This window comes from Branchiostoma lanceolatum, chromosome 17 (assembly GCF_035083965.1).
Source record: "Branchiostoma lanceolatum isolate klBraLanc5 chromosome 17, klBraLanc5.hap2, whole genome shotgun sequence".
NCBI lineage: Eukaryota > Metazoa > Chordata > Leptocardii > Amphioxiformes > Branchiostomatidae > Branchiostoma > Branchiostoma lanceolatum.
Window position 1 is genome coordinate 12,216,687 of NC_089738.1, and position 12,748 is coordinate 12,229,434.

At 45.5% G+C, this 12,748-nt stretch overlaps 1 long non-coding RNA gene across 1 annotated transcript; it reads left to right on the forward strand.

Moving 5' to 3' along the window:
- Nucleotides 1-8,917: 8,917 nt before the first annotated feature.
- LOC136422982 (uncharacterized) lies at nt 8,918-12,540 on the forward strand. Its single transcript, XR_010753703.1, has 2 exons — nt 8,918-9,250; nt 12,084-12,540. It is a non-coding gene; the product is annotated as an uncharacterized lncRNA (long non-coding RNA).
- Nucleotides 12,541-12,748: the final 208 nt, after the last annotated feature.

The window sequence follows — 12,748 nt, forward strand, 5'->3', positions numbered from 1 at the left end:
ATGTATGCCGCAATCTAGACCGCAATTTAGGCCGCAAAGTAAAATGTAGGCCGCAATGTAGGCCGCAATCGAGGCCGCAATCTTTTTGGTGCCAGACCTCTTTTTATTCACACTCTCGCATCAGCTTTGGGGTTCTTAGTGGATGTCATCCATACAATTTAATCAATATGGTCGCAGAACACAGTATTAATGGGCAAAGTAAAATGCATGCCGCAATCTAGACCGCAATTTAGGCCGCAAAGTAAAATGTAGGCCGCAATCGAGGCCGCAATGTAGGCCGCAATCGAGGCTGTCATCTTTTCGGTGCCAGACCTCTTTTTATTCACACTCTCGCATCAGCTTTGGGGTTCTTAGCGGATGTCATCCATACAATTTAATCAATATGGTCGCAGAACACAGTATTAATGGGCAAAGTAAAATGCATGCCGCAATCTAGACCGCAATTTAGGCCGCAAAGTAAAATGTAGGTCGCCATCGAGGCCGCAATGTAGGCCGCAATCGAGGCCGCAATCTTTTCGGTGCCAGACCTCTTTTTATTCACACTCTCGCATCAGCTTTGGGGTTCCGCAATCTAGACCGCAATTTAGGCCGCAAAGTTAAAGGTAGGCCGCAATCGAGGCCGCAATGTAGGCCGCAATCGAGGCCACAATCTTTTCGGTGCCAGACCTCTTTTTATTCACACTCTCGCATCAGCTTTGGGGTTCTTAGCGGATGTCATCCATACAATTTAATCAATATGGTCGCAGAACACAGTATTAATGGGCAAAGTAAAATGCATGCCGCAATCTAGACCGCAATTTAGGCCGCAAAGTAAAATGTAGGTCGCCATCGAGGCCGCAATGTAAGTCGCAATCGAGGCCGCAATCTTTTCGGTGCCAGACCTCTTTTTATTCACACTCTCGCATCAGCTTTGGGGTTCCGCAATCTAGACCGCAATTTAGGCCGCAAAGTAAAATGTAGGCCGCAATCGAGGCCGCAATTTAGGCCGCAAAGTAAAATGTAGGCCGCAATCGAGGCCACAATGTAGGCCGCAATCGAGGCCGCAATCTTTTCGGTGCCAGACCTCTTTTTATTCACACTCTCGCATCAGCATTGGGGTTCTTAGCGGATGTCATCCATACAATTTAATCAATATGGTCGCAGAACACAGTATTAATGGGCAAAGTTAAATGCATGCCGCAATCTAGACCGCAATTTAGGCCGCAAAGTAAAATGTAGGCCGCAATCGAGGCCGCAATGTAGGCCGCAATCGAGGCTGTAATCTTTTCGGTGCCAGACCTCTTTTTATTCACACTCTCGCATCAGCTTTGGGGTTCTTAGCGGATGTCATCCATACAATTTAATCAATATGGTCGCAGAACACAGTATTAATGGGCAAAGTAAAATGCATGCCGCAATCTAGACCGCAATTTAGGCCGCAAAGTAAAATGTAGGTCGCCATCGAGGCCGCAATGTAGGCCGCAATCGAGGCCGCAATCTTTTCGGTGCCAGACCTCTTTTTATTCACACTCTCGCATCAGCTTTGGGGTTCCGCAATCTAGACCGCAATTTAGGCCGCAAAGTTAAAGGTAGGCCGCAATCGAGGCCGCAATGTAGGCCGCAATCGAGGCCACAATCTTTTCGGTGCCAGACCTCTTTTTATTCACACTCTCGCATCAGCTTTGGGGTTCTTAGCGGATGTCATCCATACAATTTAATCAATATGGTCGCAGAACACAGTATTAATGGGCAAAGTAAAATGCATGCCGCAATCTAGACCGCAATTTAGGCCGCAAAGTAAAATGTAGGCCGCAATCGAGGCCACAATGTAGGCCGCAATCGAGGCCGCAATCTTTTCGGTGCCAGACCTCTTTTTATTCACACTCTCGCATCAGCATTGGGGTTCTTAGCGGATGTCATCCATACAATTTAATCAATATGGTCGCAGAACACAGTATTAATGGGCAAAGTAAAATGCATGCCGCAATCTAGACCGCAATTGAGGCCGCAAAGTAAAATGTAGGTCGCCATCGAGACCGCAATTTAGGCCGCAATCGAGGCCGCAATCTTTTCGGTGCCAGACCTCTTTTTATTCACACTCTCGCATCAGCTTTGGGGTTCCGCAATCTAGACCGCAATTTAGGCCGCAAAGTGAAATGTAGGCCGCAATCGAGGCCGCAATGTAGGCCGCTATCGAGGCCACAATCTTTTCGGTGCCAGACCTCTTTTTATTCACACTCTCGCATCAGCTTTGGGGTTCCGCAATTTAGACCGCAATTTAGGCAGCAAAGTAAAATGTAGGCCGCAATCGAGGCCACAATCTTTTCGGTGCCAGACCTCTTTTTATTCACACTCTCGCATCAGCTTTGGGGTTCTTAGCGGAAGTCATCCATACAATTTAATCAATATGGTCGCAGAACACAGTATCAATGGGCAAAGTAAAATGCATGCCGCAATCTAGACCGCAATTTAGGCCGCAAAGTAAAATGTAGGTCGCAATCGAGGCCGCAATGTAGGCCGCAATCGAGGCCGCAATCTTTTCGGTGCCAGACCTCTTTTTATTCACACTCTCGCATCAGCTTTGGGGTTCCGCAATCTAGACCGCAATTTAGGCCGCAAAGTAAAATGTAGGCCGCAATCGAGGCCAAAATATTTTCGGTGCCAGACCTCTTTTTATTCACACTCTCGCATCAGCTTTGGGGTTCTTAGCGGATGTCATCCATACAATTTAATCAATATGGTCGCAGAAAACAGGATTAATGGGCAAAGTAAAATGCATGCCGCAATCTAGACCGCAATTTAGGCCGCAAAGTAAAATGTAGGTCACAATCGAGGCCAGAATGTAGGCCGCAATCGAGGCCGGAATCTTTTCGGTGCCAGACCTCTTTTTATTCACACTCTCGCATCAGCATTGGGGTTCTTATCGGATGTCATCCATACAATTTAATCAATATGGTCGCAGAACACAGTATTAATGGGCAAAGTAAAATGCATGCCGCAATCTAGACCGCAATTTAGGCCGCAATCGAGGCTGTAATCTTTTCGGTGCCAGACCTCTTTTTATTCACACTCTCGCATCAGCTTTGGGGTTCTTAGCGGATGTCATCCATACAATTTAATCACTATGGTCGCAGAACACAGTATTAATGGGCAAAGTAAAATGCATGCCGCAACCTAGACCGCAATTTAGGCCGCAAAGTAAAATGTAGGTCGCCATCGAGGCCGCAATGTAGGCCGCAATCGAGGCCGCAATCTTTTCGGTGCCAGACCTCTTTTTATTCACACTCTCGCATCAGCTTTGGGGTTCCGCAATCTAGACCGCAATTTAGGCCGCAAAGTAAAATGTAGGCCGCCATCGAGGCCGCAATCTTTTCGGTGCCAGACCTCTTTTTATTCACACTCTCGCATCAGCTTTGGGGTTCTTAGCGGATGTCATCCATACAATTTAATCAATATGGTCGCAGAACACAGTATTAATGGGCAAAGTAAAATGCATGCCGCAATCTAGACCGCAATTTAGGCCGCAAAGTAAAATGTAGGCCGCAATCGAGGCTGCAATGTAGGCCGCAATCGAGGCCGCAATCTTTTCGGTGCCAGACCTCTTTTTATTCACACTCTCGCATCAGCTTTGGGGTTCTTAGCGGATGTCCTCCATACAATTCAATCAATATGGTCGCAGAACACAGTATTAATGGGCAAAGTAAAATGCATGCCGCAATCTAGACCGCAATTTAGGCCGCAAAGTAAAATGTAGGCCGCAATCGAGGCCGCAATGTAGGCCACAATCGAGGCTGTAATCTTTTCGGTGCCAGACCTCTTTTTATTCACACTCTCGCATCAGCTTTGGGGTTCTTAGCGGATGTCATCCATACAATTTAATCAATATGGTCGCAGAACATAGTATTAATGGGCAAAGTATGGGCATGCCGCAATCTAGACCGCAATTTAGGCCGCAAAGTAAAATGTAGGCCGCCATCGAGGCCGCAATGTAGGCCACAATCGAGGCCGCAATCTTTTCGGTGCCAGACCTCTTTTTATTCACACTCTCGCATCAGCTTTGGGGTTCTTAGCGGATGTCATCCATACAATTTAATCAATATGGTCGCAGAACACAGTATTAATGGGCAAAGTAAAATGCACGCCGCAATCTAGACCGCAATTTAGGCCGCAAAGTAAAATGTAGGCCGCAATCGAGGCCGCAATGTAGGCCGCAATCGAGGCCGCAATCTTTTTGGTGCCAGACCTCTTTTTATTCACACTCTCGCATCAGCTTTGGGGTTCTTAGCGGCGGATGTCATCCATACAATTTAATCAATATGGTCGCAGAACACAATATTAATGTGCAAAGTAAAATGTATGCCGCAATCTAGACCGCAATTTAGGCCGCAAAGTAAAATGTAGGCCGCAATCGAGGCCGCAATGTAGTCCGCAATCGAGGCCGCAATCTTTTCGGTGCCAGACCTCTTTTTATTCACACTCTCGCATCAGCTTTGGGGTTCTTAGCGGATCTCATCCATACAATTCAATCAATATGGTCGCAGACCATAGTATTAATGGGCAAAGTAAAATGCATGCCGCAATCTAGACCGCAATTTAGGCCGCAAAGTAAAATGTAGGCCGCAATGTAGGCCGCAATCTTTTCGGTGCCAGACCTCTTTTTATTCACACTCTCGCATCAGCTTTAGGGTTCTTAGCGGATGTCATCCATACAATTCAATCAATATGGTCGCAAAACACAGTATTAATGGGCAAAGTAAAATGCATGCCGCAATCTAGACCGCAATTTAGGTCGCAAAGTAAAATGTAGGCCGCAATCGAGGCCGCAATCTTTTCGGTGCCAGACCTCTTTTTATTCACACTCTCGCATCAGCTTTGGGGTTCTTAGCGGATGATATCCATACAATTTAATCAATATGGTCGCAGAACACAGTATTAATGGGCAAAGTAAAATGCATGCTGCAATCTAGACCGCAATTTAGGCCGCAAAGTAAGCAAAGTAGGTCGCAATCGAGGCCGCAATGTAGGCCGCAATCGAGGCCGCAATCTTTTCGGTGCCAGACCTCTTTTTATTAACACTCTCGCATCAGTTTTGGGGTTTTTAGCGGGTGTCATCCATACAATTTAATCAATATGGTCGCAGAACACAGTATTAATGGGCAAAGTAAAATGCATGCTGCAATCTAGACCGCAAGTTAGGCCGCGAAGTAAAATGTAGGCCGCAATCGAGGCCGCAATGTAGGCCGCAATCGAGGCCGCAATCTTTTCGGTGCCAGACCTCTTTTTATTCACACTCTCGCATCAGCATTGGGGTTCTTAGCGGATGTCATCCATACAATTTAATCAATTTAACAATTTAATGGTCGCAGAACATAGTATTAATGGGCAAAGTAAAATGCATGCCGCAATGTAGACCGCAATTTAGGCCGAAAAGTAAAATGCAGGTCGCCATCGAGGCCGCAATGTAGGTCGCAATCGAGGCCGCAATCTTTTCGGTGCCAGACCTCTTTTTATTCACACTCTCGCATCAGCTTTGGGGTTCCGCAATCTAGACCGCAATTTAGGCCGCAAAGTAAAATGTAGGCCGCAATCGAGGCCGCAATTTAGGCCGTTAAGTAAAATGTAGGTCGCAATCGAGGCCGCAATGTAGGCCGCAATCGAGGCCGCAATCTTTTCGGTGCCAGACCTCTTTTTATTCACACTCTCGCATCAGCTTTGGGGTTCTTAGCGGATGTCATCCATACAATTTAATCAATATGGTCGCAGAACACAGTATTAATGGGCAAAGTAAAATGCATGCTGCAATCTAGACCGCAAGTTAGGCCGCGAAGTAAAATGTAGGCCGCAATCGAGGCCGCAATGTAGGCCGCAATCGAGGCCGCAATCTTTTCGGTGCCAGACCTCTTTTTATTCACACTCTCGCATCAGCATTGGGGTTCTTAGCGGATGTCATCCATACAATTTAATCAATTTAACAATTTAATGGTCGCAGAACATAGTATTAATGGGCAAAGTAAAATGCATGCCGCAATCTAGACCGCAATTTAGGCCGCAAAGTAAAATGCAGGTCGCCATCGAGGCCGCAATGTAGGTCGCAATCGAGGCCGCAATCTTTTCGGTGCCAGACCTCTTTTTATTCACACTCTCGCATCAGCTTTGGGGTTCTTAGCGGATGTCATCCATACAATTTAATCAATATGGTCCCAGAACACAATATTAATGGGCAAAGTAAAATGCATGCCGCAATCTAGACCGCAATTTAGGCCGCAAAGTAAAATGTAGGCCGCAATCGAGGCCGCAATGTAGGCCACAATCGAGGCTGTAATCTTTTCGGTGCCAGACCTCTTTTTATTCACACTCTCGCATCAGCTTTGGGGTTCTTAGCGGATGTCATCCATACAATTTAATCAATATGGTCGCAAAACACAGTATTAATGGGCAAAGTAAAATGCATGCCGCAACCTAGACCGCAATTTAGGCCGCAAAGTAAAATGTAGGTCGCCATCGAGGCCGCAATGTAGGCCGCAATCGAGGCCGCAATCTTTTCGGTGCCAGACCTCTTTTTATTCACACTCTCGCATCAGCTTTGGGGTTCCGCAATCTAGACCGCAATTTAGGCCGCAAAGTAAAATGTAGGCCGCCATCGAGGCCGCAATCGAGGCCGCAATCGAGGCCGCAATCTTTTCGGTGCCAGACCTCTTTTTATTCACACTCTCGCATCAGCTTTGGGGTTCTTAGCGGATGATATCCATACAATTTAATCAATATGGTCGCAGAACACAGTATTAATGAGCAAAGTAAAATGCATGCTGCAATCTAGACCGCAATTTAGGCCGCAAAGTAAGCAAAGTAGGTCGCAATCGAGGCCGCAATGTAGGCCGCAATCGAGGCCGCAATCTTTTCGGTGCCAGACCTCTTTTTATTAACACTCTCGAATCAGTTTTGGGGTTTTTAGCGGGTGTCATCCATACAATTTAATCAATATGGTCGCAGAACACAGTATTAATGGGCAAAGTAAAATGCATGCTGCAATCTAGACCGCAAGTTAGGCCGCGAAGTAAAATGTAGGCCGCAATCGAGGCCGCAATGTAGGTCGCAATCGAGGCCGCAATCTTTTCGGTGCCAGACCTCTTTTTATTCACACTCTCGCATCAGCTTTGGGGTTCCGCAATCTAGACCGCAATTTAGGCCGCAAAGTAAAATGTAGGCCGCAATCGAGGCCGCAATTTAGGCCGTTAAGTAAAATGTAGGCCGCAATCGAGGCCACAATGTAGGCCGCAATCGAGGCCGCAATCTTTTCGGTGCCAGACCTCTTTTTATTCACACTCTCGCATCAGCTTTGGGGTTCTTAGCGGATGTCATCCATACAATTCAATCAATATGGTCGCAGAACACAGTATTAATGGGCAAAGTAAAATGCATGCCGCAATCTAGACCGCAATTTAGGCCGCAAAGTAAAATGTAGGCCGCAATCGAGGCCGCAATGTAGGCCACAATCGAGGCTGTAATCTTTTCGGTGCCAGACCTCTTTTTATTCACACTCTCGCATCAGCTTTGGGGTTCTTAGCGGATGTCATCCATACAATTTAATCAATATGGTCGCAAAACACAGTATTAATGGGCAAAGTAAAATGCATGCCGCAACCTAGACCGCAATTTAGGCCGCAAAGTAAAATGTAGGTCGCCATCGAGGCCGCAATGTAGGCCGCAATCGAGGCCGCAATCTTTTCGGTGCCAGACCTCTTTTTATTCACACTCTCGCATCAGCTTTGGGGTTCCGCAATCTAGACCGCAATTTAGGCCGCAAAGTAAAATGTAGGCCGCCATCGAGGCCGCAATCGAGGCCGCAATCGAGGCCGCAATCTTTTCGGTGCCAGACCTCTTTTTATTCACACTCTCGCATCAGCTTTGGGGTTCTTAGCGGATGATATCCATACAATTTAATCAATATGGTCGCAGAACACAGTATTAATGAGCAAAGTAAAATGCATGCTGCAATCTAGACCGCAATTTAGGCCGCAAAGTAAGCAAAGTAGGTCGCAATCGAGGCCGCAATGTAGGCCGCAATCGAGGCCGCAATCTTTTCGGTGCCAGACCTCTTTTTATTAACACTCTCGAATCAGTTTTGGGGTTTTTAGCGGGTGTCATCCATACAATTTAATCAATATGGTCGCAGAACACAGTATTAATGGGCAAAGTAAAATGCATGCTGCAATCTAGACCGCAAGTTAGGCCGCGAAGTAAAATGTAGGCCGCAATCGAGGCCGCAATGTAGGCCGCAATCGAGGCCGCAATCTTTTCGGTGCCAGACCTCTTTTTATTCACACTCTCGCATCAGCATTGGGGTTCTTAGCGGATGTCATCCATACAATTTAATCAATTTAACAATTTAATGGTCGCAGAACATAGTATTAATGGGCAAAGTAAAATGCATGCCGCAATGTAGACCGCAATTTAGGCCGAAAAGTAAAATGCAGGTCGCCATCGAGGCCGCAATGTAGGTCGCAATCGAGGCCGCAATCTTTTCGGTGCCAGACCTCTTTTTATTCACACTCTCGCATCAGCTTTGGGGTTCCGCAATCTAGACCGCAATTTAGGCCGCAAAGTAAAATGTAGGCCGCAATCGAGGCCGCAATTTAGGCCGTTAAGTAAAATGTAGGCCGCAATCGAGGCCACAATGTAGGCCGCAATCGAGGCCGCAATCTTTTCGGTGCCAGACCTCTTTTTATTCACACTCTCGCATCAGCATTGGGGTTCTTAGCGGATGTCATCCATACAATTTAATCAATATGGTCGCAGAACACAGTATCAATGGGCAAAGTAAAATGCATGCCGCAACCTAGACCGCAATTTAGGCCGCAAAGTAAAATGTAGGTCGCCATCGAGGCCGCAATGTAGGCCGCAATCGAGGCCGCAATCTTTTCGGTGCCAGACCTCTTTTTATTCCACCCGTTACAAGTACCGTTTACAGTTGTAAGTGGTTAACGGTGACCACCGTTAGCCAGTTATAAGTGGACCAGGAGACGTCTCCTGGCTCTTGAGATACAGCGTTAACGGTAAGGACAGGCCGGGAGAGATGGGTCACCGAGGCCATAGATAGTGGACTGTAGGAGAAGCCTCGCGATATTTGGGAACGTGACCTCACGAGGGTACAGAACGGTGGCCGGGAGGCTACCGGGAAGTGGCCGGGATATTGTGTTTTCAGGCCCGCCGACCGTCCGGATCGATCGCCGTAGGTCGTCCAGCAGCAAAACTCTGCCTGTTCCATGGTGAGGTGAGCAACTTTGGTTCATTTATACCGATTATTTTTATATTGAATAGGCACAGATCCTCGTTAATTTGCAACTAGCTCGAGCTATGCCCGGCGCGTGTTAAAGGGGGAGGGGGGTGCACACATCACCGCGAGTAAAAATAGTATGGTTCTTTTTAGCCCACTGCTGTTGTTACTGGCCTCATTCATAATTTGGCCACGTTCATCCAGATCATACATGTATCAAAAACACAAAAGGTCGGTTTGTAATATTCTAACTGGAGTACGTAAAGTAACACTAACAGACACAGAAGACTAGTCGAATCGACACAGTATCCAGGGTTCGCGGAAAAGGCTGGCCAGGCTACCCTACCAGGGGTATGCATAGGGGCTTGGCCTGTAATGGAATTTCCTGGAGGAAAAATGTGTCAATAAGCCCATTCACGGTTGCGACTACACATGCGCAATGTCAAAGGTGAAGTCCCATGAGACGTAAACAAAACCCGTCTGGACGTTGTTATGCAAATCTAGACAACGTTGATAGGAGTACTGTTTACAAGCCAGGGGCCTTCACCTTTGACACTGCACATGCGTAGTCGCAACGGTGAATGGGCTTATTAATATTATATATTTATAATTGCAGAAAAATGGGATGAGAGAGCAATGAAAGAAAATAACAGCACAAACAACACTATGTATACATTGTGAAAACACAATCACACATGCTAACCCACAGAGAAATGCACAAAGCCATTTGTTTTGAATTTGTTGTTTTGGTAAACAAAGGTCCTCCCCTTCAATCTTAATATTTGTTGACCGGTATATTCTATTGTATACTTGGAATTTGTTTCAAACGGCTTTTCCTTCAGCACCACATCCCCCCACCCCCCACCCAACAGCAGTATCATAGTTCATACGCTGTTGCCTTCTGTCCAATTCACCCTCAGCTGGGATTGCTATTGACCCAGTTTTTCCTTTTGAAAATTCTACTATGCGCAAAATCCCCATGCAGAGCCTTAAGGTCCAGAAAGGGTAGTCTGGCAGGGTAGCCTGGCCTGGCAGGCTAGCCTGCCTTTTTCCGCAAATGTTGCAGTAGTATTTGGCAAGGAATCTGTCGGCAATTTCAAGTTACAGCCTACGTTAGGAAGGCCTCAATAGGAAATTGGAAGTAAAACTAAAAGCAACAACTATGGAAAATTCTGGATATCATTTATTCCATATCAGATACGAAACAAGAAAGTTGTTCAGCCTTAGGGGAATGTTATGACACTTTTGACAGGTTTGTGATAAAATTCAATCAATCACCCATTGATGTATGTTGCTGAACTTGACAATGGTGATCATTCATGATTAAAAAGCTTCTCTTTTAAAAGGAAGGGGCAGCACTTTGATGATGTACATGTACTGTACATTCAAATGTGGATGAATTTACTTTGAACAAGGAGGTTACTGTAATATTAATTCACTTTATATTCAATCAACTTCATGGTAGCAAAATATTTCAGGGTAAGGAAAATAGATATTTTCACTGAACTTTAACTTCACGGTGGTGACCGTGGCAAGTGTTTTACAGACAGGATGTGTGAAGGAATCATAAACGATTACACACGGTGATGATAAGTTCACTGTACATAGAGAGATAACCGTTGAAATAGTGAACATAAAGTTACAGTAAAAGTAAAAGAAACCAATTACAGTATAGGCTGCCTATAACCTTGCTTTGAATGAAATGTATATGATATGTAGCTATTATAGTATCACATCAATGGGGCCTCCATGCATGGGGGCTGGGGGTACAGACAACACCTTATGCTTGTACTAAGTTGTAGATAAACTGTTGCCCTGTTCACATTCACCATAGTAAGAATGCTATAATGACGCAGCAAGCTATTGGCATACCCTGATCTTGGAATAGCTCATAAATTGTATTCTTCCCTGTGACTATAGTAGACAGATCTCCATCTTTACTGCTACCTTGTCCCCCCAACGACCCAGAGGTCAAGGGACTAGGTAGGTAGGTAGGTAGGTAGGTAGGTAGGTAGGTAGGTAGGTAGGTAGGTAGTAGGCTATACTAGTACTGCCTGTCAGCTATATACATTGTACAAACACACACACACACACACACACACACAAACACACACACACACCAGGGCTCGAAATACTTAGTGCTGGATGCACGTGCACTTTTGTGCTCCCCATATCGCTGTGCACTAATTTTAAATGTGGGTGCACTCAAATAGTTTTATAGCATTCCATGTGTAACTGCACTACTCATGGTACACTTGTACTAACTAACTAAGTACTAACTTACATATGTACATGATCAGTTTACATGAATTACATGATAGAGCTTCTGACTGCATTCTTGAATTCTTTCCAATTTTGAAAATATTGGACCCATTCGTGTCCCTGGGGGCCTGCCCTGATGTTTTACTCATGATGCTCAAGATTTTGGAGGTTCATTCGAAGTGCACTGCGACAGCATAATTTGGGGATCATTTCTGATCATGGGAAGTTTATGTGCAGAGTCTCCTAGCCTGGAATCCATCCTATTTAGCTTTCGGCCGCTACCCTAGCTCCGCTGCGCTACCCAAGCTCCGCTGCCTGGCCCAGGCAGCGGAGCTTGGGTAGCGCAGCGGAGCTAGGGTAGCGGCCGAAAGCTAAATAGGATGGATTCCAGGCTAGAGTCTCCTTCATTTATTAGTCTGTTTGCTATTCTAGTACATTTATTTAACAATGTATCTGTACATGTACATGTATTCACGCCTGTTGTCATAGTCCAGTACCTTGCAATTCGATTTATGTATCTACTGCTATCTAGTTGTAACTTACAAGTTACATTTGTTCTGTCTTGCAGCTTCATTGGAAAGAGATATCCCAAGAGGCCTGGGAAGTACATCAACGGACAACTGCTGCAACTAGACGTCACATGTAGAATCACAGGCAGATCAGAAATAGTACTGTAAATGGACTTAAGTTTGCGGTGATTTAATTTTGTGGTAGGTTGAAAATGGAGTGTTAGCGGGGGTTTTGATTTCGCGATGGCGCTACTCAGTATACATGTATGTAGTCGCATATAGATACTGTAAAGTAACAAAAACACTAGTATTGGCGCCTTTACAGACAGCCAGTCGGAAACCATAACAAGACAAGGATGCTACAGATGGACAGACCAGTTGCTTTTGGCAGTGCTTGTGTGATCATTGTTAAAAAGTGACTTTTTTCCACACAAAAAAGCTGTCAAGGAATAGTACTGTAAATTAAGCCTTTAACTTGGCTTGATATTCTTAATAAATCTGTATTCAATGTTCGAAGATCGGGTCTGTGTTCTATTTGTGCCTTGTTAACAGGTGCCTCAAAAACATCTGTACAATGTATAATACTAGTAACATACATGTACCACTAAGACAAGGGGTAGGTCAGCAGAAGACAAAAATGGTCGCAGTGAAGCAGCCACTGCAAAAACCACAAGCATAAAACCACCGCTAATATTTCTGCATACAGTACACTTCACTGGATTTT